This window comes from Sinohyriopsis cumingii, chromosome 1, assembly GCF_028554795.1.
Source record: "Sinohyriopsis cumingii isolate HCF-2022 chromosome 1, ASM2855479v2, whole genome shotgun sequence".
In the NCBI taxonomy this organism is placed as follows: domain Eukaryota; kingdom Metazoa; phylum Mollusca; class Bivalvia; order Unionida; family Unionidae; genus Sinohyriopsis; species Sinohyriopsis cumingii.
The window spans coordinates 60,686,623-60,711,361 of NC_142961.1; the positions used below are offsets into that span (position 1 = coordinate 60,686,623).

Sequence of the window (24,739 nt, forward strand, 5' to 3'; positions counted from 1 at the left end):
TCAAAGAATAACAGCTATGTTCACAGTCGCATCACTTCACCCGTAAGCACTCCATGGCACCACTAAGTGGTCTGTGATGAAAATTGAGTGAAATTATAAAGCTGTGTAATAGTGAGGGTTTACTGAGATATTCTGTCTCAGAAATTATGTAGGCCTGCTCATGAAGCAAAAACGTTTCAGAAATGCTAAATACATCTAACATCCAATATCATCATATGTTTGGTGACAAAGTCTATGGCATAGAATCTAGAGAATAAATGATACAAATTCCACTTCTACATGGGCCATGTCATCTGGACAGCACATGATATTAAGCTATTGTAAGTAACAATTCGTAATGCTTAATGTGCAAAGTAGCTATCTTTCCAATAATAATGATAATAATAATAATAATAATAATATTTATAAACTTTATTTATAAATGGTAACATAATTAACTGATAACACGATTCAAGAGCATTTTAAAATTGCTACATAGTAAATTGTATTACTATTTTTTTGTAACGAGTTTCTTTCTTTAAAATATGTCCTGTTTGTCGTAGAGGATCACACGTATACAATACTCTGTGGCTGATACCAAGCAACAGGGTCTTATAAGCTCAGTCACATAGTTTCAATGATTCATGCAGAAAGCTATTGTAAAAAGTTAAAAAAATGAAGTCAACTTTTTGAGCTGCCTGGAGTTCGTGTTTAGACATTTATCGATGGCATCTCATTGATTGCATAGGTGCACTCTAGATGGTCTGCAATTGACACATTATAATGTCTATATATCCTAATATGAAAGAAGATAGAGTTTCCTGACATTTATGTTACGGTGTTGGGTCAGAGTCCACTGCTTATCGAAAAGTTGGAATTCGCCGACACCATTTGATGTCGGCGTAGGGTAGCCACTAACTAGCCAGCCTACCAAACTTGAACGACCTTTCACCGATATATTTAAAACACCACGAACACATTATCCTGGTGCTATGACGCCATTTTTGTTACTTATTTGCCATGTACACTCTCTATGAATATTTGGTATTGGGTACGAGACTAGTAAGCGCTAGAACCGACAGCGTTGATGTGTCGACAAACTGCATCAACTTCATGAAACGCGTTTATGTGGCCAATTATAGGGTTAGCACAGACATACAAAATATTAATTTTTGATAATTCAACTTTCACATCAACGGCAATTGCAGCGGCATCACAGGTTGCATCATCGGTGTTACCCGTACGGGTTAACATGACTGTGTGCTTGTTCCAGAAGATATCTTTACCGACATTTCTGGAAAACCTAACTATCTGAATGACAGAAATTGCACACGAAAACATCAATGCGTGTCAGTGAAGCTGCGCTCGACGCTGCAGAAATGCAATGTTTTTCATTTGGTGTCAGTACATACGGCTTGTACATCTGCGTGTGCAGTGCCTCCATTATTTCGAGGTCGCCTACGCACGCCTAACAGGTAACAAACAGTACAGTCTAGAAACCGTGGTGTCTTTTGACTAATCAGGTAAGTATCGGCAAGAGATATCAGGGTGTTTTTAAAACATAAGTGGTCCAGAAATAGTTTCATATAGGGAGATGACATCATAAATTTTTATTTTAACAATTTTATGTGGCCTAGGACTCCAATATCACTATAATCAGCTCTGTCATATATCAGAGGTCAGTTCTAAAATAAAGCTATAGTCTAGGGACCTGATGTATATTTGTGTTCGGAAAAAAAATAAGTTGTTCAGGGACACGAGATCTTAATTATTTTATCTTTAGCAAATTTAAAGTGGTCTTAGATTCCTGAAACAATACCAAAACAAGTTTGTTCCCAAACCTGACATCTATTGCTGATGATTAAAATCCTATTTTTAATATTATAGACAGAACTGTCATCGTTCACATATCACTGATTGTCCCCTCTGCAGACTCAGATTTCATACAAAATACCAGTTGAAAAAGATTTCCTATGGAATTATAGTTTCATATTTATTTGGGCACGTTGTAAAACCATATGTTAAGAGTATATACCCAGATCTCTCGTGGTATGATGTGTGTTCAGATCAATGTACCCAGATCTGTCGAGGTTTAATGTATGTTCAGATCATCACCTTCATTATAAATAATCGGTAAAATAAACGACGACTATATATAATCTTTTTTTACGAATTATGCAATAAATAGAACAATGATTGTCATTTAAAATTTGCATTCTTAGGTACGTGTATGCAGCGACAAATGTTATTGAAAGAGTTCAATCGCTTTAACGTTGGTACTGTAAGAGATAAGACCTCATTTTTCCTGACTTGGGTAAGGGTCCTACAACTTTATGCATAATAGAGCTGAAATCTTCACAAAGACTAAAACCAGTGTTGCTTACAGTACCAAGCCCCAGCTACGTAATTGCCTGATCAACAACTCTGCTCTCTTTTAGTAAGGGTTAGAGATAAGGGACCTTAATTAATTTAACATTTGTGCCTTATCCAAGGGCATGAACTGGTCCAGGCTCAGTTAGCCATGAGAAAATAAACAACAGAATGGAACCTGTTGACAGTGTCTGTTGTCAAATGTCCAGAATGCTGGGATTAATATTATGGCCAACTGCCACTACTAACAGCTATAATCTGATAGAGGCGCTAGAGTGAAATCATACTTATAACACCTCCCTTCTCAAGAGGAAACTTTGTTTTCGATACAATAATGCTTTTTTTCTCCAAATAACTTGCTCGCTTGGTACATCAGTAAAATGATAAAACTATTAACCTCTGTAGAAGAGTCTTGAATTTCAACAGTGACCATCCAGAATAGGGGCAATCCAACAAATTGATTACCGTCTATATCCGCATAAATTCCTTATGATTCCCAAAACAGAACACACTGAAGTTCGAAAAATTCAGGAATCTTGAGCTATTCCATTTGGTTTCTCAGCGCCTTTAAAGTGTTTTAAGCATCCCAGTATCTTGTGTCGTTTAATTCCCACATACAGCTACATGCGTGATAATCCTTCTGCATTCCCATGTTATTTGCCGCTCCTGTGCTTTATAATGAAGTTGTAAGACTGGAGTGCCAAAGACCATCTAAGTAGATGTTGATTCTTGCTTTGCATTTGATTTAACCAAGTCGATGGGTTGTGGTCAGTCGAGATTTCAAATGTTGTCCCTGACGGGTAATGCCTTAAAGAATCAATTGCCCACACGATCCTAAGACATTCCTTCTCGATAGCTGCACATTTCTGCTCTCGCAGAAGCAGTTTCTGGCTTAGATAGGTCACCGCATTTTCTTCACCGTCCATTGTCTGGCTTAGCACAGCACTAATTGCTGTGTCACTATCATCCGTCTGCACGATGATGTGAAATCCGGTGCAATAAGGACTGGTTTCTTAGTAAGAGCATCCTTCAACATTTTAAAGGAACAGACGGCGTATTCCGTTCATACAAGTATATTTGGTCTTCCTTTCTGTGTCATGGAGGTTTAAGGTACTGCTACTTCGGCAAAGTTCTTAATGAATTTTCTGTAGTACCATACCATTCCAAGATATGAGCGTATTCCCTTTTTCGTTGTGGTAATTGAAACTCACGCATCGATTTAATTTTATTATCGTCTGTCTTAATTGTTGCTCCTCCAATGATATGCCCTATGCATTCGGTCTCAGCTGCTCCAAACTCGCACTTTGAAGGCTTTATTGTACGGCCATCTTCCCGTATACGCTGCAGCAAGGGACTCAGATTTTCTATATGTTATGGCCATGTTTTGCTTGACACAATGATATTGTCAAGATATGCTGCAACATTATGTAGTCCGGACACCAGTAATTCGAGGAATCGGGCGAAACTGGCGGGTGCGGTTTTCAAACAGAAGGGCATAAAGTTAAATTCATAGAATCCGAACGGAGTCACAAATGCAGACTTTTGCCTCGATTCTTTAGCTAGAGTAACTTGCCGGTAACCTGTAGTTAAATCTATCTGACTCAAGTAACTTCCATAGATAATCTTCTCAAATAGATTGTCCATTCGTTGGACTGGATCCGCGTGGAATGCGGTGATATTATTAAGCTTGGGGTAATCTACATATAGCCGAAGAGTTCCATCTTTCTTGTCAACTAATAAACAAGGCGAATTTCGTGGACTGATTGAGGGCAGAACGAGGCCTTGGTCAAGCATTTTATTCAATATTGCTTTCGCCTCTTTTCATTCTGCGAAAGCTATTATATGGCAGCTGTTTAATTGGTGTCTCCGAAGTTGTCTTGATACTGTGAGTTACGCTATTTGTTCGACCGGGTCTTGTTGTTAGAACATCCTGAAATTCGTTGCAAAGATTTCTAATATCCTCATGTTGCTCCTTCGACAAGCTGACCGCCAGCATCACCTTTACATGTTCTTGGAGGAAAATCAATACCCACACCATCGTTCTCGTCTGCCTGCGTTATCATCAGCACAGCACGCTTGTATCCACGCAGTAAGTTTACATGATATGTTACCGTACCGCGCCTACCGGGTACAAATATCTGCTAGGTGACATCATTTACCTCTCGGACCACATGATATGGTCCCTGCCTTTGTGCCTTCATCTTGGACGAACTTGATGGCAAGAGAATAAGGGATTCGTCCCCTGAACTATATTCTATTATTTTCGTGTGACGATCATACAGTGCTTTGATTTTCTTTTGGCGATTCAACAGATTATCTTTGACAAGAGCACCGATGTCAGCCAACTTCTCACGCATTTTCACAACATGCTCCACAGCTGACTTCCTTACATTCTCCTATCCCGTAAATAAGCCTTAACTGGCCAACCACACAACATCTCAAAGGGTGCAAATCCAGTTTCCTCATGTGGGACTTCGCTGTATGCAAACAACAAAAATGATAACATATCATCCCATGTATTCTTGTTGTCTGTACAGAACTTCCGCAACATTGACTTCAACATCCGGTTAAAACGTTCTATCTTTAAATTCGCTTGTGGGTGATAAGGCGATATTGTAACTCCACGGATACCCACTAGCTCATACAACTGTTTCAATACGGTGCTAGTGAAGTTGCTCACTTTGTCTGTTAATATGAAACTTGGAAAACCAACACGGCTAAACGGCTCAATCAGTATTCTAGCTACACTCGTTGGTTCCATATCCTTCAAACGAAAAGCTTCGGGATACCTCGTTGCACCATCAACAACCATCAGAATGTATTTGTGTCCAGACTTCGTTCTAGATAACGATCCTACAATAATCCATTGCAATTTTTGAGAACGGTACTGTTATCACCGGTGGGCAAAGTATTGGTACCTTCTCACATACAGTCCGTCTTGGTGTCATCTGTCATTCACGACACGATGTGCTATATTCTTTTACATCGGAAAACATTCCAGGCCAAACGAACGATTGGAGAATCATCTCTTTTGTTTTCTCCTACCCAAGTGACCTGCAAGGGGTTGATCGTATGCCAGCCGTATTACCATTTTTCGCAATATTGCTGTTTCAACAATTTGCTCCCCTCCACCCGAACCATCACCAGATTGCCATTTCCGCCGCAAAATATCATTCCCCCAGAAGAATGCCATTAACTTCTCCTCAGCCTCTTCACGAATAGCAAAGGACTTCGCTCCAATACTTTGCAGTGCAATATCCGCAACCTGCAATTTCGACATATCCGCATTCATTGCTGAAAGTTTGTCAACTTCAGTGTCATCACGCTGATCATTTTCTTCTGTGCTGTTGTTGACAACTTCATTCTTATCCTCATCCTCACATTGGTCAGTATTTTCCACAGTCCTTTCATCGTCGAGTCATCTTACCATCGACCTGGTGACAGCAAATGATCCTTTCTTGCTAAGTATATCCATCCCAAATAGGGCTTCAGCGGCTAAATTTGAAACAAGACCCACTTGCTCTGGTCCCTTATAATGCGTAGTGTCGATATTTACCACAGCCAACTGTGCGGTAAATGGATGACCCAATGCTGTGTCTAATGTAACTGTGTGTCCCTCCAGCTTGCAACTCTCGTCAACGAGATCTTGTCTTGTCAAGGTCATATCGGAGCCAGTGTCCCTGACAAACATGATCTCGCGTTCATTTACACATCATGTTTCCGAAACAGGCTGTTCACCAACTGTTGGCTTAACAAAACAAGTGGCTGGGTTGCTACGATGTTGCATGTTATCTTATGGATTATACCTCGCAATATTTCCCCATTGCTTGCATCGATAACACTGCCCATTCTTATGTTTAGACTGGTCATTCGTCGATGTTAGTTTCGCTTGCTGCTGTACATTCGGAATATTCGTCTTGTTACTATTTACATTTATATTTTGACGAAACTTATTTCTCTGCCATTGCTGTTGTACATTGTTGGAAATATAATCTTCTGCAGCCTCTACAACTGGACTAGAGCCTTTGTACTACTAATCCATTGTTCTTGATCTTGTGGCAAGGTTTTCAAGAAAAATTCCTCACGAAGACAAATAATTGGGTCGCGATCATCCAAGAAACACTTTATGTGCTGATTAAACCTTAACATCAGTCCACGATACGTCTCGGTGTTTTCCTTCTTCATGCTCACCAAAGCAGTGAAATGTTCACGCGGTCTCCTCCAAAGCGATCAATCAGTCCTTTCCTGAGTTCCAGGTAATAGCCGAAAGCTTGAGTTGCAAAATATCTAGACTCACCTGTCAAAGGAGTTTTTAGCTGTAATTCTTTCAACTCCTCAGACCACTTAGCATGTTTTGAAATTGATTTAAACTCTTCTAGGAAAGTCACAGTATCTTCTCTTCGTTCATGGTCATATGCATGAAGCTTTACTTTAAATGGCATTGAAGATGTTTCTTCGTCGCGTTTTCTATATGTTTTACTCCTTCAAACTGAATTTACAATCGCTTCATTTCTAATCTTAATTTTTCTCTTTCCATTTCCCATTCTGTATTACCTCCAATTATCTTGCATTCTTCTTTGCTCCATGTTTTCGCTTTCTTTCCTTGGGTGGTTGCTTGTGCTCAATGTTAGGTTCCTCTTCATACTCCGGAATCTCAGTGTCTGTAAATTCCACTGAATTCTGTGCTGCTGCTTTTCTTCGTGGTCGTCCTGAATCAACCGTTGCTCCCTCAACTTCGACGTCATCAGCAACCGACATACTGACAAACTATATGTATGTACTGTAAGTTTTATCACTGTATTAGCAGCCACTGGACTAGTTTTTCTTTTCCATGAATTTCTGGGCATTTACGCGAACACTCGTTTCAATGATGCACATTTTGCACTTAGCAATCAATAACTATAATTTATACACGCATTACAACCAGTCACTGATAGTATCACACACAGATGCGCTGAATTCATAGCTTCCAGAATTGCCGAATACAATTCTAACGTATTAAACAATCCCAAACAATTCACACATACTTATTGGAATCCCTCCGCTGGCACCAACATGTTACATTCGGGTTCAAAGGACATACAAACACCAAGTAAGGGTTATACAATTTTATGTAAAAAAAAAGCTGAAATCTTCACAAAAGCTAAAACCAGTGTTGCTTACAGTACCAAGCACCAGCTACACAACTGCCTGCTCTATCGCTCTGGTCTTGTTTTAGTGATGGTTAGAGAAAAGATATATATACACCGTATGTTCGTAGATCGTTTTTGCCGCTTTTCATTATGAACAGTTCTACAGAACTGAAGTATGATTAAGTCTTTCGAAATCTTTTGGACCTTTTCCAATACAAATAACAAATTACAACAATTACAAGCACAAAATGGTAATCAAAATACGTATTTACATAAAGTTTTGTTACGGTGAAAACATCACACGATCTAATACTAACATATCTGGAGGAAGAAAAACCTGAAAGTGTAAACTCTGAATAAACTATTTATATTATTGCACATCAAAAATGGAATAATTTCTTATTTGCAATATAAATAGTTTTAAGCAAACAATTTTCTGCTTTTCTTGGCGGGGATATGTTATTAATATCAGATAGAGTGATTTTAGTTTCACTACATTAAACATATGAACAAACAAAGCAAGGCACAGCAAGTCAAAGAAACTTTATAATAAGTGTACGCTGTTGGAACAACAACAAAAAATGCAACAGGTATAACTTGATTCTCGACTGAGTTCTTGACAAAGATGTCTCCTAAATAAAGTTGATCTTTAGCTTTATTCGAAGTAAATCTTAGACGTTTGACAATCCAAGACATTCTCTTCGTGACGTTTATGCTGTCATTTATTTAAATCCTTTCTTCCTATTCATGCGAAGTCATAGACACAAAGCGCTCGAAATCAGAAGCTTTGAGCTAGACTTCCCGCTCATCTTTAGACATTTTGATATCTGATACTTGCACAAATAGGAGTTGCATTTCCATTCAATTATCTTCTCTACAGGTGACCATAGATTTGTTTGTCCCAACCCCTTTCTCTAGACCCGGATCGTATGATTCTGACAACTGATACCACAACCGATATACAAAGAACGGAGGTTAATTGTCGGATTCTCTATCAGAAGTTAAAAATTCTGGTTGTTATATGTGTACGGAAACAGCACCACTCACCGCATGAACATAAATGTCCACTAAATCAGCGACCAAGAATGAGACTTTAAAGGTACCATCAAGCTTTGATTGACAGCTTGTATTAACCGATGTAATTGGGAATCCTGCACACGGCTAAAACCGTCCACTACTACCTTAGACAAGCTACGCTCTCACAGTTGTCTAGATAAACAAACTTATCGATCGTTTTCTTTTGTTCTGTGTTACTCGTCATTTTAAACTTTTGTATCTGACAGTGAAATTTTAATACGGTAAAGAGTTGTAGTTATGGTTGTGTAACATCGATGACCAATATCCTGAACGATTAGAAAATTTTACACTTATCTACATGTTAATTAATGTATACCATAGTCTGATGCTCCAAGAAACCTTCCAAGGATCTCCACAACGCATTCATATTTGAGTATTCAGATATATAGATATATGTGTGACAAATTGTTATTTCCAAGCACCCAGATATATATTTATTTACTTAACATTATGCTACATAATCCCTGGAAATCGCAATGATAGTCATGCTTCCGAGACATTTTGCAGACGTTAATATTATTTTGTTCTTGCTCCAAAATATGTTTGCATCGTGAATGCATCAGTCTAGTAAAATAGCCTGTAAAGATGGAATGGTAATGTTATTACGCCTTGAAGTAAAATGAAAATTAGCAAGCTGTGTCAATGCTGCCAATCTTTTATTTGTGCATGCTACTTTGGCAGGCCTGGCCCGAGGATGTGCGGGACCCAAGTCAGTAAGAGCGATGAGCGGGGCCTCAAGCAAAAATAATTGCATGGCGGTGTTGATTTCATGAAAGTGCGGGACCAAAGGCGGTTGCCTCGTTCACCTCGCCTTAGGACAGGGACTGTGCTTTGGGCTAAGGACAGCCTTTCTTGGTCATAGAACATTACTATTTGAAAACGTAACCGGTTTAATTGCTATGTTACGGTTTTTCTAAAGGTGCATCAAGGCCCGTCATTCGGCCATGCTGGGACATTTGCAGACCCATGTCAACGTTTTCATGTTGGTCTAGGTACAACCATAGCTTGTGATATGCACATCCAGCTAGATTGTCGCCAAAGTAACGCAACACATCTTGAGCGGGCTCCTGATGACCGCGAAGAAACCGCAGACACTCCAAGCTCATCGAAAAACAAAGCTTTTTTGTGCTATTTATGTTCTCGATTCATAGTTGAAACGCTACGAACACGTGTTTTAATGCTGTAACGTGTCGAATTTTGAATAGTATTGAACCTTAAATTTGAATGCATTGAGCATTAAAATTTTATCACATTATGCCAGAAAAGTCTTTCTGATGAGTCGCTTCGACCTTTCTTCTTTTCTTCCCCGTGTTAAAACATGCAAGGCTGGCATTTATGACTCAGTGCCATTTAACCAGGGCATTGCAACGCTGTCCTGAGAAAGTAAACATTTGAGCTACCAACCAAGACTGCTTGATAGGAACCCATGTCAAATTATCATTTTCAAAGGGAAATTGATATGCACCGTAGTTCAGAGATTCTAGGCTATCTTCATCTGACGACAAAAAATGATTATCTTGGGGAAAATGTAGGAACCGCTGCTTACGATTGGCCAGAGTAAATTAAGGCGTACACTTTGAAAGTAATGTGAATTTAAAGTGACGACCTTGGTCGAAATTCTTTAATCTTAAATTTCATGAGAGAGGAGTAGTTTGCATCCGAGGAAGCGTAAAAGAATAGTGCTTTCCTCATTAGACAAGAAAATGGGACCAGGTGGCTGTGTTGTAAGAGAAGACAAGGTTTATTGCTAGGACGCACCATTTCTGAAAGAGAACTGCATTAAGGTACGCAATTTTAATTTTCCACGTAATTTTCTGTTTGTGATTGTTTGTTTTGTGCAAATATGTTTGATATGACTATGATCCATAGTATGTATAGTTTATTCAATTTCATGGAAATCTGTTGACGCTAGAGTTGTTATGCAATGCTATCTTTTTAATTTTACAGTCACTAATTCATTGATAGAACTGACGGATTGCATGCGATCAAAAGTTTTATATTTGTAGGATTTCATAGGGTTATATGAAATAATTTCCTTTGTTTGTTAGGACGATACTAATTATCGTAAATTAACGATAATCACATATTTATATCTGATTTTGTAATGTTTAAATAATCTTGTATGTTAGGGATTGCTGTGAACTAGAATTTTTTAATTCTATGCAATAGTAATCGAGCATGTGGTAGCGCAAGTAAAGAGATACGGTAATGTTAGATACCTCGCTCTTATGTTAATTAATAGCTAGTATGCTTCTGAGCAACGTAAGTGAGGGATTTTATGTACTTATAGAAAGTGGTACATATAGAGAATTAGGGGTAATTTTGTCCTATAATGAACAGCTTTCTAGGGAGAGACGGGACAGTCCGAAGAAGGAAGTCCAAAAGGAAGTGACGAGTTCAGAAAAAAAGGACTAAGAAGTCCAGAAAGTGATGAAGCGTTCGGAATAGGAAGGCTCAAGAAAATAAGAGGACACTGATGCACGGTCAAGGAAGGAAGGTAATGCAATCAGTTGTGGATATTGCGCTCTTTTCACCACTCGTTTTTATGATGAAATAAATCCAAATTAAACACTACTATTAAATTCTGTTGACATAGCTGATGTTTAATTGGAATTGCCGCTACTAATTTGTTTGATTAATTGTTTTTCTTGTCTAAGGGGATTCCTATTGCATTATTTCTTCCCAATAGTCTTGCTCAGTTCTCTGTTGATATTTTATCTGTCAACTACCACCGGGCTATAAAATCGAAGGAGGTCATTTCCTAGATAACGCCAACCTAATCCAATTACCCGTTCCTCTTACTGAGAGGGCGACGTTACAGGTACACACAGACCATGTTGGGCACTTTTTCCCATATTAACTGTCCCTGAAAATCGTTTTTTGGAATGCGTCGGTTGTGTTCGCGAGAACAGACAGCACTGACGTTGTTCCGGACCGCATAAACGAAAACAAGCTGTCTTTTATGGCCAGTGAAGGGATTACCGCAGGTATCCACAATGTTAATGTTGACAACACAACTTAATCCATGCGCTGTACCTGCATCTTGCCAAAATGTATAGTTGGCATTGTCCTTATGGGTTAACATGATTGTGTAATCAGTCTCGAAAATTATCTCCAAAATATATCATTGAGAGACCCGCACACTCTTACAATTATATGCGTTTATACTATGTAACAAAGAACAGAGAAAACCAACACGTTTGGCAAAATTGAATGAATACTTTATTTTCTTAGAGAACAGTGTAAAAATTCATATCAAACACTTGTTATTCTTTATTTGGATGATCAGATACATTAGCCAGGTACGAATAATGCTCAAAATATTGTGCGTTGGATCTGCCAATACATGCGCGACCATGTCAAACGCCGGATTAAATGCATCTTTCAATTCGTCCGTTTTTTATACCTTAGTGGTTTTGTCAAATACATCTTACGGGACAATCATAACCATCTTACCAGTGTCAAATTTGCAATAGTGGAGTCACCTAAATATTGTTGAGCGGCTTCATTAATGATTTTACTAACCAAGGGTGACCTTTTTAACTGTCGACTAAATCGCCTGCAGTCCAAAATGTTTCTTCCTATGCACAGCAACGTGTTTGATGCTATCAACTACTCGCATTGTAATTCGTTTAGTGGTCGGTGCAGCGCGTGAATACAAGGCCAGATTACACCTTTGTTGTGCCTGTAAACAATCCATGAACAACATCGCCAATACCAGTTCCGTGATATGCCATGCTATTTGTAATATGCAATGTAAACGGGTTTTCTCGGGTTGACAAAAAGCACGGGTATCACATATCCACCTACGACTGTCATTTTATAATAAAATCAAGTCTTTCTGTCATGTACAGTTGTAATGACGTTTTGCGCTTTTTGTTGTATTCCTCGCCAAGTTTACGTCTTTACTATTCCATGATAATCCCTAAGTCAATTAATGTATCTCTCGATACGAATGTGAAAACTCATACAGCATCTTTGACAAACCTGTATGACGCATTTAAGCGAAATAGCGATTTAATCTTACCTGTAACTCCATATGTTTTGTAATATGATGCCAGCATTAGATGTAATCATAAATCCCTTCAAAATATTATTCAGATGAATCTAACATCTCCGCTCGGCTTGTACTCATGATTCGGTTCATTTGAGGTTATTGGCACGGCAACGATCGTAAGCTGTTATAGGTGAAGTTCTTACAGCTAATCGACGTAGGCAGTCTGTTTATTACTAACGTCTGAATGCAACCCCGTATAAGCCCTTAGCATGTTAAACGACAGACGAGAAAACTCTGAGGATTGTTGCGCGTAAACAAATTATGTTTCTCATACTTATAAATGACATCGACCTTACATTGTCAGAATGACTTTAATTCCTCATGTATAACCAACTCAAGCGTCGACGCTTCCTCAAATATTATGAAAAATATTTTTATTTTTTTGCGACTGTGAGTCGAATCTGATAAACCCTGATCAGCATTATAACAAAGTAATTGACTAGGTAACTTTGAACACATTGAAAGATAACGAATAAACGAATAATACTTGAAGCACCAGTCAATAATTTGAGTATTTTTTTTTAAATCGTTGATAATCAGTTTGGCTAATCCTTGCATAAAGACAAGACATATACAATTTCGCTTTGACATAATTAGAACGCCAGAATTGTATATTCCTTGATTAAGTCTAATTTTGCTTTTGATATTAGAATGGCACACGCAAAACATTCGAATACATGAGTCAGTGTCCGCTATACTGGCAAAGAAGACAGACAGTTAACATTAAGAGTGAATGAAAATATTGATCAGTTTAAAAGGACAGCTGCACGGATACTGGAAACTATACTCATGTGCAATGTTGGGTCTGTAATACATTCCCAATATTAGTTCCTGCACTCATATTCAAAGATTTTGCCTTTAATAATGGTCACGCAAGCATTGATGCAAATCATTAAATTGGTCAGTGGATGTTACTCGTCCCGCACCTGTAGACCATGTATTCAGATTATGATAATCACGGGTTTGTTTGGTTACTAATCTAGGTTGAAGTCTTCTACCCCACATGATTTTTCTCTTGTACTGGCGTCTGTGGGTAACTTTCACGTGTAGGCATATGTGCATGATGTGAGGACAACGTTATGGTGTTGGGGTGGAGGAAGGGTTTGACCTTATGAGCAACAAAAATCTGAAACTGTTGTTACACTATTTATGTTGATTCTTCCTCTTCTCTTATTTGAACAGATGTGCATTTTCATATACGATATGTTCATTCTTATGGATCAATGTTAGTTGACAGGCACAGTACATTCAAATTCAAGAGGCCCGAGCTATATTTCTCGAAGTGCCACAGCTATTGATAGGTTCCAGACCCTATACTGTCCCATCTCGGAAATTTGTAAAGTCACTTTGTGTGTGTGTGTGTGTGTGTGTGTGTGTGTGTGTGAGAGAGAGAGAGAGAGAGAGAGAGAATCCTCCGTAAGACTCATAGACACTTGGCATGATAAGGATATCGAAAACTAGGATTTCAAATGTCACAGAGGATATTGACAAGGACTCAAATATGACATCGTTGATTAGTATGAAATACAGAGGAAAATATTCGCATAGAATTTTTAAAACAAAAATAAAAAACCACCAGCTCAGAAAGTACAAATACACAATATGTGAACTATACCTTATTTTTGGGGAGTTGTCATACATAAATAGGCTGACAAACTCATCCCCACTATTCTTCATGTATGTGTATCTCTCGAGCAAAGGCATTGACCCATGACGGCAAATTCCCGTGCATGGGCAATTGTTTGTAGAGTGAAATGTTTGCAATTATTTTCATTTTGAGAATGATTGTGTGTAACTCTTTTAATTATACACTTTTAGGAATTGCTTTAAGAATTTTATCGGGAAGCACTTTTTGTTGTTTAGACAAAATAAAAGATGTATAATGCAAACGACAGAAATCGTCTGCAAGGAATATATGATACTTGTAAAGTTCCGTATTTCAGTCCTGGTGTGTGTGTGTGCGTGTGTGTGTGCATACATACATACATACATACATACATATCGCTTTCCATTAATAATGATATAAAGGCAAATAAAACTTGTGTAGAACGTTTGCGCATTAAGTACCAAGCACTTGCCGAGTAAGCTAATATGAGCTTGTCAAACCGGCACAATTGTAATCGAGTCTGCACGTTTACATTATGTTTGATCATAGAGGTTAAGAAACGATACCAACTCACGCTAAATTGAAAGACCGACTCCCTAGAATGAATGATTTCTTTTTAACTACGCTTCACTCAGAAACACCATCTACCGCTCTACCGTGTATATGGAGGTTAGTAGAATATCGGTCATTAGCGAGAGGAGTGGAGTTCGCTTTAAAGCAGCTCGTTGTTTCGTATGTGATGATGGTGCTTAATTTTAATAGCAGCTGGTTATCCAATATGTCATGATGGTAGTTCCTTTCAACAGCAGCCGGTTGTTGAGTGCGTAATGATGGTAGTTACTTTCAACAGCAGCCGGTTGTTCCGTGTGTCATGATGGCAGTTATTTTTAACAGCAGCCTGTTGTTTAGTGTGTAATGATGGAAGTTATTCTTAACAGCAGCCTGTTGTTCCGTATGTCAAAATGGTAGTTATTTTCAACAGTAGTCCGTTGTTCCGTGTGTCAGGATGTGATTTATTTTTAACAGTATGGCCATCTGAATTAAGAGTATGTGGTATGGAGTTCACATGGTGCAGTAATAACCTGCACATGACAGCATTTTGATCTATAATAAAACATTGGTACTGAGAACGTTCAAACAGGACATTTTGTTATTCTTTTCACTAAAGGTGGCTGGGTGATCTACCGTATACGTCTTTTCAGGTTAAAATAGATAATGTCTCACTTTTTCAGTAGTTGGAGATAAATACAACTATATTTGCACTAAATTACAGATGGTGGATGGACAAGAATTGATTGATCTGAATTAAATAATGTGTCTCAGGTGAATTGTTACGTTCTCTAATTTTTGGACCTGTAATTATTACCCCTATTTGTGTTGTGTTTCTCACCCATATGTTGCTCATAGTTTACACTTATATTATTTGTTAATGATATATCGATTTTTGTGATATGAGTCACCGAAATACAAATTTCGTTTTGTTACTTGTTATCATTTCCTTGGCACCACTCCGGTGGCCTAGTGGTTAGAGCGTCCGCCTCGGATGCGGAAGGTCGCAGACTTGAACCCCGGCTGAGTCATACCAAAGACTTTTAAAATGGTATTTGGTGCTCAACAGTAAGAGGTTAGTGTTGAGACTGATCTGCCTGTGTCAGGATAATGTGACTGAGTGTGACATCATGATACATGTCTGCGGCATGATGCCCCAGTGCTCAAAATCACTATAACCTGATGCACTATGTGCGTTGTGAATAAAATCATTAAAGCTCTCGATTAAAATCTAATTCGCACACACACACACACACACACACACATTTTCGTCGATTGTACTATGTTTTCCTCTACTGTCAAGTATCTTTTGCATTATTATAATTGGGTTTTGTTTTGGGGGTCAGGTTGTTTTTGTTTTTTGTTGTTGCTGTCGTTGTTTTTTAACTTCAACACATGAAAAGGTTAAAAACACAACCGCAAACATAGTATGGAAATAAAAAGTACTCACTCCCCTCCACAAACTAATAAAGAGACTGAGTTATAGAAATTGAAGAAGAACAGGCTTTTAGTAAGCTAAAGCAGATCAAGGCATGCGTGATACAAGACAATTAGGCAGACTCGTAGAGTAAAATCTCCGAATAAGAAGAGAATTCAAGAATTTCAAGTTGAAGTGAACATAAAAGTGTGAAACTGATCACTTTCGTGGTCTTGATAGAAAGTGTTTACTGTGTAATTGGTGTTGTACATATTGACAAACTATGACCCATCACAAGAATTTACAAATTTTCTATGTAAGCGATGACTGACCTACTTTGGATATTAATAACAATGGCATGCTTGGATACCATTGAATAACTCAACTGATAAGGAACCACAGCTACAGAATTTTAAACATTACCTTCATGTGATCTTGATCTAAACTTGGGAACTAAATGCAATGCGAGACATACCCTATAATCTTGATCTAAACGTGGGACCTAACTGCAATGCGAGACATACTCTACAATCTTGATGTGCATCTAGGACTTTTCTAGGTCATATTTTTTACCGAAGTGTCTTCAGACAGCGATAAGTGACAATTTTGATACGGAAGGTGGTCTCTTACCATTCTTACCATAAAACTTGACCTTTATATGACCTCTAACCTCAAGCCATGCACCACAATATCTTGTAATGATGCCTGTTTAAATTTTAAAGTGTTTTTCTTTAACAATCTCCACTGATTCAAAACTTACAGCATGAACTCTGTAATCTGACCTTGATGGTGTGATTTTCGATTTTAGGACCCAAATAAGAACATTAATACACCGTCTACTCGTGATATATGACTAGTTAAACGTTTATCAAACAATTACTAGACGTTTCAGAATTATAGTACGGAACCGAAAGTGTAATGAACGGTTATGTGGATACGTCGATGGACAGAATCGATAAAAGACCCCGAAGTAAAGCCGCGCAAACTAAATTTGCTGTAATATACGATGAAAAATATCTCTTCTGAGTCTAGTGAGGAAAATATGGATGGCCTTGAATGCATCAGTTTCAAGGTTGAAACCAGTTCAAATATGTTGTAGGTTTAGTGAATGGCACCTATACAGTCACTATACAGTTAACAATCGTATCGTAATCTTGCGTGGTGAGGTTTTTCTTTCGGAAATGACAAATAAAATTCAGACATTAAATTATTATGGTTCTGATTGAGCTTTCCAGGTCATATGTAGTCAGTGTAACCCCTTAAGACTGAAAGTCATAGCCGGAGGGCAACACATCTGAAATTAGTTTGGAATATGAACAAGTACACACCTTTGTGTTCAGCATATAGCATGGGGCTGAAAGGATGAATCGAGTTCTTTATTATCGATGGATTATTATACCGTCTTGATGATCTGACACATCTTTAAAGCACAGTCCGCCAGTTTAAGAACTGAACTCGATATTAACATTTTAAAATGACACTTGAATGGGGGTGCACCATAGTCGATTGATGTGAGATAAACTCTTACCTGTTCCTTATCCGTTATATTGATGAATTAAATCAAAATTTTACAATGCTAATTTGAGTCAAATTGTGTGTCAAAGTAGATTTCAGTGTCCAAGACTGAAGGGATTCCACAGTTAAATCGTCTGATTTTATATTTTAACGATTACATTGATCTGCCGGCGGAGTATGCGACCGTAGATATTCGCTTCTGGGTACCGCTCTGGTAACTACGATACTCTAATTGATGCAAAGTGAAATTCAGGGACAATAAAGTAAAACTCTTTGGAAATTACTGAACTCCTTTAAGGAAATGTGTGTGTGTGTGTGTGTGTGTGTGTGTGTGTGTGTGTGATTTACAGTCATAAATCGCTACCATGTCTGCATGTGGCAGTTTATAGTGATGTCGAGCGCTGGGACATCATGCCGCAGACATATAGCACGATGTCCCACCCAGTCACATTATCCTGACACCAGGCTGACCAGTCCTAACACGAACCTTTTAATGCTGAGCGTCTAAAGAGGCAGATGTTAGTACTATATTTATAAGTCTCTGGAATGATTTGGCCGGGGTTCGAACCCATGACCTATCGCATCCGAGGCATACCTTCTAACTGTTTATGGAATAAATAACGTCAATTGGTCTGAATTACTTACTAGTTTCGCTTTGCACCGATTATTAGGTGTTTCGCACAGTCGTGTCCTTGATTAATTAAACAGACACATGCAACCTATGGCCTGCGATCTGGTTTTATCCGCATATTTACATGGCAATGTGCAGCTTTAAAAATGCGTATCACATGTCCAGGTCGCGCCCTACAAAAAGTTATACACATCTGTATTAAAGGTTTGGATTTAAATTGGTACCCCCATCTTACTTCCACGATATTATCTGTTGCATACACATAAATACATGTCTTCTTTTATTATATCACCGCTGTCACTGGTCAACGATAGCCTATCTGGACTTCTTTTCTACCCTCCAGATAGAACTTGCTTTCTCTCTCTCTCTCTCTCTCTCTCTCTCTCTCTCTCTCTCTCTCTCTCTCTAACACACACACACACACACACATGTTGCATGCTATATTTTGTCAATATTAAACCATATGCATGTACTGCTCGTTTTTTAATTGGTGGAACAGCAGCTCCGCGAACATTCTTGTCTACTTGGCTTGTACAGTAACCACTCTTGTCTTCTTGGCTTGCACATTTACCACTCTTGTCTACTCGGGTTGTACATTTACCACTCTTGTCTACTTAGCTTATACATCTATCGCCCTTGTTTACTCGGCTTGCACATTTACCACTCTTGTCTACTTGGCTTGTACATTTACCACTCTTATCTATTCGGCTAGTACAACTACCACTCTTGTCTTCTTGGCTTGTACAGTTACCACTCTTGTTTACATGGCTTGTACAGTTACTACTCTTGTCTACTTGGCTTGCTCATTTACCACTAGTAGTGAAGGGGGGCACCCTAGGGACAATGGGAATTACCATTACAGGACCCCTTGGGTCAATCTGGGGACAATGGAAATTTAACATGGAGAAAAATCGTGGGTCACTCTGGGGACAATGGGAATTTAACATGGGGAATAGAGTGTGGGTCTATCTAGGGATGTGAAGTGGCAAATTTTATGTCGATCTAACAAGAATACATTAGTTGAGACCAGACAACCATTAATTAGATTTATGGAGACAAGCGCGTATCATATCGCCATACTACCGTGTACGGTAATGTCCTTTAGAGGGAGAATTCTGTTCCTAATTAAACATTTGTTTATACAGCAGCCAGGCGGACAATTTAGGACGAGGAAAACTTCATTTTCATGGTAAAGTTGTCACAATTGAGAGAATGCAGAAACTCTGTTACTCAAACTACCAGGGTCAAGTTGACCCTGACTTTGGCGCCTCTGGAAAAGGGCGGCAGAGATATTTGATTCTGATTGGTACGTTAAATGAGAGGGCGTGTTCCAACGCAAAATTTCATAGGTTTTAATATCGCCCGCATCGAATTTTAATCAGTCTAAGCTTTTCCTACAAGGCGAGACCCAAAGGTTACGACTCCGAGAATTTGCAAGAAATTCTCGTTAAAAGGAACTGTTGTCCAAAAAGGAGACGATTGTCGAAAGGAACCGACGAACTAATTTACCGATTAGAGGGAGAAACGTGACAGCAAAGGTAGTGTGACAATTCCATGTAATTTGTTGATGCCATATATAATGCTTTGCTGAAGTTATTTATTTGTATCTGCATGAATCTTTTTTCTACATTCGTGTAATAATTTGCTTTATGAAGTATAACTGTGTTTAGTTTATGCATAGGAAGATGTACATTAATCTTCTTTAGATAAGTTGACGAATTGTTTGAATTTGTCGTCTTGTTTGCATAAGAATTATGTTCTAAGAATTTAATGCATTACATTAGTTAATATGATTACAAGAATCTGTGTGAATTCGCCGAATTTAGAAGATTTCACGTATGATTAAGAATAAGTGTGTATTGACGGAAATGATCTAGTAATTGATTGACGTGATGGATCCTATTTATTCGCTGTGTATGTGGTAATGTGTAAGGTCAAGGCGTAATGAATTAGCCATTTGACTAACTAGGGTCATTATAGGACATGTGGAGTCGATTGATAGCCTTAGCGTCTGTTTAGCACTGATAGTGAAATCTGATAACGAGGGAGAATAATGAAGAATTAACCGTTTCATAAATAACGGGAAATTTAGGTTGTCTCTATTTATATTTATTTAAAAGGGAGAAAATAGCTCCAGAGATGTATGGAGCGGATGAGTGATGTTATTCTGAGACCTATACGGAGAAGCATAGAGAAAGGTGCAGTGAGACATATAATCCTGTGACGCAACCCTGCGACGTATTAATTTCTGAAGAAGTATTTTGAGAGTGTCCTGAGACGGGTGGTAGAAAGTATCATCCCGAGATCCAAGGAAGCAAAAACAGACTGAGGACGAGCAGGTTATGAAATCGTACAAGACGTTGACTTCGATTGTTCACTCGATCCTATGATGAACTAAATCTATCAGTAACAGATCGACTATCTTATTTTAATCTATTTGTGTTTTTCTTTGTATTTCGGTGAAAGTTAAATTTCTAAAAGCAGAGTACATTCCTGATATAACGAATTTTCACAGTGTTTGTATGTAATTGATTAAATTGTTTGTTTACATGTACGGGGGCTCGTGTTGGTTTGTTCTATATACCTGCTCAGATCTCTATCTATCCCACCTATAAGTTTCACCCCTTATATTTATATTTACTCGAACCGGGCAATAACATCGAGGGCGGTCAACCCCTAGATAACGAAAACCAAATACGGAGGGACATTCACTCCCCCCGTGTAACAAGGGACAAGGGGAATTAACATGGGGAATAGAGTGTGGGTCTATCTAGGGACAAGGGGAATTAACATGGGGAATAGAGTGTGGGTCTATCTAGGGACAAGGGGAATTGAACATGGGGAATAGAGTTTGGGCTTGTCTAGGGACAAGGGGAATTTAACATGGGATTTTTTTTAAAAAAATTTAAAAAAAGGGTAGACAATTGAAAGTCAATCTCTTTTCGAGACCTATGAGTGGCCCTGAAAAAGGCCTTTCGGTTTCTTCTTCTTCTTCTAACTCCTCCACTTCTTCCACCAAGTCCTCAGTTTTTCCATTATTCCTTTCTTCTTCTTTTTCTCCTCTGGCATCCAGTCTGGATGGCCCAAGGCTCTAAACTTTTCCTGGACTTTGATCCAATTCTGATTGAGCCTTTCAAAATCAGCCTGTTTCTTTTTGTTTTCCTGATCTTTTCTTTCTTTATTCCATCTCTCTTTAATCTTCTTTACCTCTACCTCCATCACTTTTCTCATCAACTCCTCTCCTTTCTTCAGTCTGTCCAGGCCTTTCTCCACAAAAGAGCACTCTGTCCCATGTGACATATTTTCAAGAAAGCACCTGACTTTGCTTGCATTGTCAAGTGCTTCCTTTAGGCTTCCCACTCTGACATAGGTGGGATTTATCATGCCTCTCAATCTCTTTTCCTCCTCTTCTATCATTTCTGCTATCACTTCTTTTGCTACGTTTAGGCATTTAGCGTAGTCCAGATACTCTGCTATCTTCCATTCTTTTTCTAGTCTCTCCACTACATAGATACCATCCATTATCCAACTGTATATATGTACCAAGTTGTTGAACAACTCACTTGCAACCACCATCTTCGTTTTTATTATTCCGTAGAATGGTTCGAACATCAAACCTTGTGGGTTCTTATAGTTAAAGCGCGTACGTGAAGGAAAACATCCTCCTAAAACAAAATTGATATTACCTCGATTATCACTTAAAACGCGCGGACGTGAAGGAAAACATCCCCTACTTTCTCATTTCATATAATATACTATACACATAAGTGAAGCAACAATTAACAAACCCAAATCTACTATTTACACACGCAAATCATTAAAACAAAATCCATAATCTACTATCCACACAATCGTACATGAAAGGTTACAAAACCCAAACTATACTCTCCACATACGCTAAGAAACAATAAACAAACCCATAATCTACTATTCACACAAACGTACGTGAGCGCTTACAAACACAAACACACAAACACAAACACACAAACACAAACACATACACTCACACTATAAAAAAGAGTCAGTGTTTATATTCACACTACTCTACATACACACAATGGCAAATCGATTGTTATTTCTTTTCTAGAGTATTGGGTAGCCCTGAAAAGGGCTGTTTGTTTTTGAACTCTAGATGCACCTATCTAATGCTGGCACCTTCCTGGCCTGGCGCCACACACACATCTTCTTCCCCAGTCTCTTTTCACTCGTTTTGAGGGAAGAGCAGAGGCGGGATAAGTGGTTTCAGAATCCCAATTTTCTGTCTCTGGGATTCTGAAATTTCTTCTCTCCTTTTCCTCCTCTTCTTTTTTTCTTCTTTCCTCCTCCTCTCTCATCCTTCCCTCTTCGACAATGGCCTCCGCGGCCAGTTCATTCAACAGGCGCCTGGCATATTCCATGTGCATCTGGAGTTCTAGCAGTTTCACAATTCTGGTGTTCATTCTGGTGGTGTTGATCAATCAACAAGGGTAGCTAGACTGCCGAACGAGTTTCAATTTATACTGAAAGCGCGGACGTGATGGAAAACATCCCCCTAAAAACATAAAATTGATCTTACCTAGATCATGACCAAACAACGCGCGGACCTAAAAGAAACACTCACTCACTTTTTTATACTACCCATCACTATTCTAAAAAATTTCATTAATCACTTCAATATACTATCCACATATGCAAAGCAATCAAACCCCAACTCTACTCTCCCCACACCTCTAACAGCAAAAAAAAGACATGATCTTAATCTACTATCCACACCAACGTACGTGAGCACTTACAAACACACAATCCTATACACAAACACATACCCTCACACTATAAAAAAAGAGTTAGTGTTTATATTCACACTACTCTACCTACACACATTGGCAAATAGATTGTTTTTTCTTTTCTAGAGTATTGGGTAGCCCTGAAAAGGGCTGTTTTTTTTTTGTTTGCTATGGCAATCTTTTTAGTTTCTAAGAATGCGACGTCCTCTGAGGATAGACTTTCTGACGATAGGTCTGCTTCTTCGGAAAGAGAAGAAGAACTCTTTGGTGTCGATACGACAATCGACAAAGCCTCTGTCAGGTTCAGGTTGCTGCTCCTGCTGCTGCTGCTGCTGCTGTTGTTGTTGCTGTTGCTGTTGTCTCTGAAGTCTGTACTTCTCTGTCCATTCTTCTTTCTCCCTGTTCACTTCTTCTCTGAAGAGCTCTTCTATCAGGTCTTCAGTGACTTTTAACATTCTCACATTCTCTATCTCTTCTGGCTTCGGTATCAGACTGTGTCTGACCCTATGCAAATTCACGTAGGCTTCGTTTAGCTTAGCTAGTTTGGAGCACATCTTCGTAGGAGGATGAGTCGACAACGGATGGTTACACACTGGAAACTACCCCGGTTCTTAAAGTCAAAGCGCGGGCGTGAAGGAAAACATCCCTCTACGGTTTTCGAGCCGCAACGTTCAATGAGTGTCATGAGAGAGATAGAGAGAAGTGAAAGAGCATGAATCAACATTCTTATAGCCAAAAAAAAGACAAAGGCATTTTTTTCAAAACACATCATTTTTTATTCAAAATCACTTAACACTAACCAACAACTATAACATTTTTAACAATAATCCAACCATATAACATCAAACATTTTTTTTCAAATGCCAAACATTTTTTTCAATTCACACTCCACTTTAAACAGGGCTGACAACGTTGTGAATGAAATTGTGATTTCCATTGTTGGAAGTCATTAGGCCATTGATGGACACTACGTTTCCTAGCTTGAGACAAAAGATAAGCATAATGGTCACAAAACCATCGATCTACTTTCACATCATTTCTAGAAGAAGAACGAGGATCAAAATGAGTCACTAAATGTTCTAAGGAATAGCCCAGGCTGCGATGATACAGAAAATACACACAGTACTGTCCACACACCAAGGAATCTGTGCCTTGTAATTTCACATTATTGAATCGGGTGGTCTGAGCATTTCTTCTCATAAAGTCAATGATATCGTCTTCCAAAGGAGGCAATCCGTACGAATCGAAATATTCCGCACATCCTTCTTGAGGAAAGTAGACGGCTACCCAATGGGTTCCTGGGAGATGACTGTCGTCCGTGTTGATCACATAAGCTTGATGGTCTTGAGGTTTGCGATGAGGGAGTTCATCTTTAGCACAGACGACAGCATTCCAAGAAGCCGTATACGAACTGTGGTTCAAAAGGTAATAAAGTTCCCAGGTATCCATGTTTTTTTCTTCTTCACAGGTAATGATAAGTCATCAGTTCGATCCTGACCTTTTGCTTGAAAATGTCTGACAAGTAAAAAGCGTTTAGATCCGACTTCTTATTCTGGTCAAAGAGAGATTCGATGCGACGGCGCTCCAAAGACGTTAATGGAGGAGAAGAATGTTTGTCCAAGCCTTTATACCACTCGTTCAAC

The 24,739-nt window shown here is 38.7% G+C and overlaps 1 long non-coding RNA gene across 2 annotated transcripts in view; it reads right to left on the reverse strand.

The window, feature by feature from the left end:
* LOC149806955 (uncharacterized) overlaps window positions 1-24,739 on the reverse strand; it is a 114,793-nt gene that overhangs the window by 13,228 nt on the left and 76,826 nt on the right. The window contains exon 1 of one of the 2 annotated variants that reach the window (XR_016421398.1): window positions 12,586-12,704. The exons of the other annotated variant lie outside the window; for it this stretch is intronic. This is a non-coding gene — a long non-coding RNA (uncharacterized LOC149806955). Of the gene's footprint in view, window positions 1-12,585; window positions 12,705-24,739 lie in introns of those variants that run through there. 2 annotated transcript variants of the gene reach the window in all.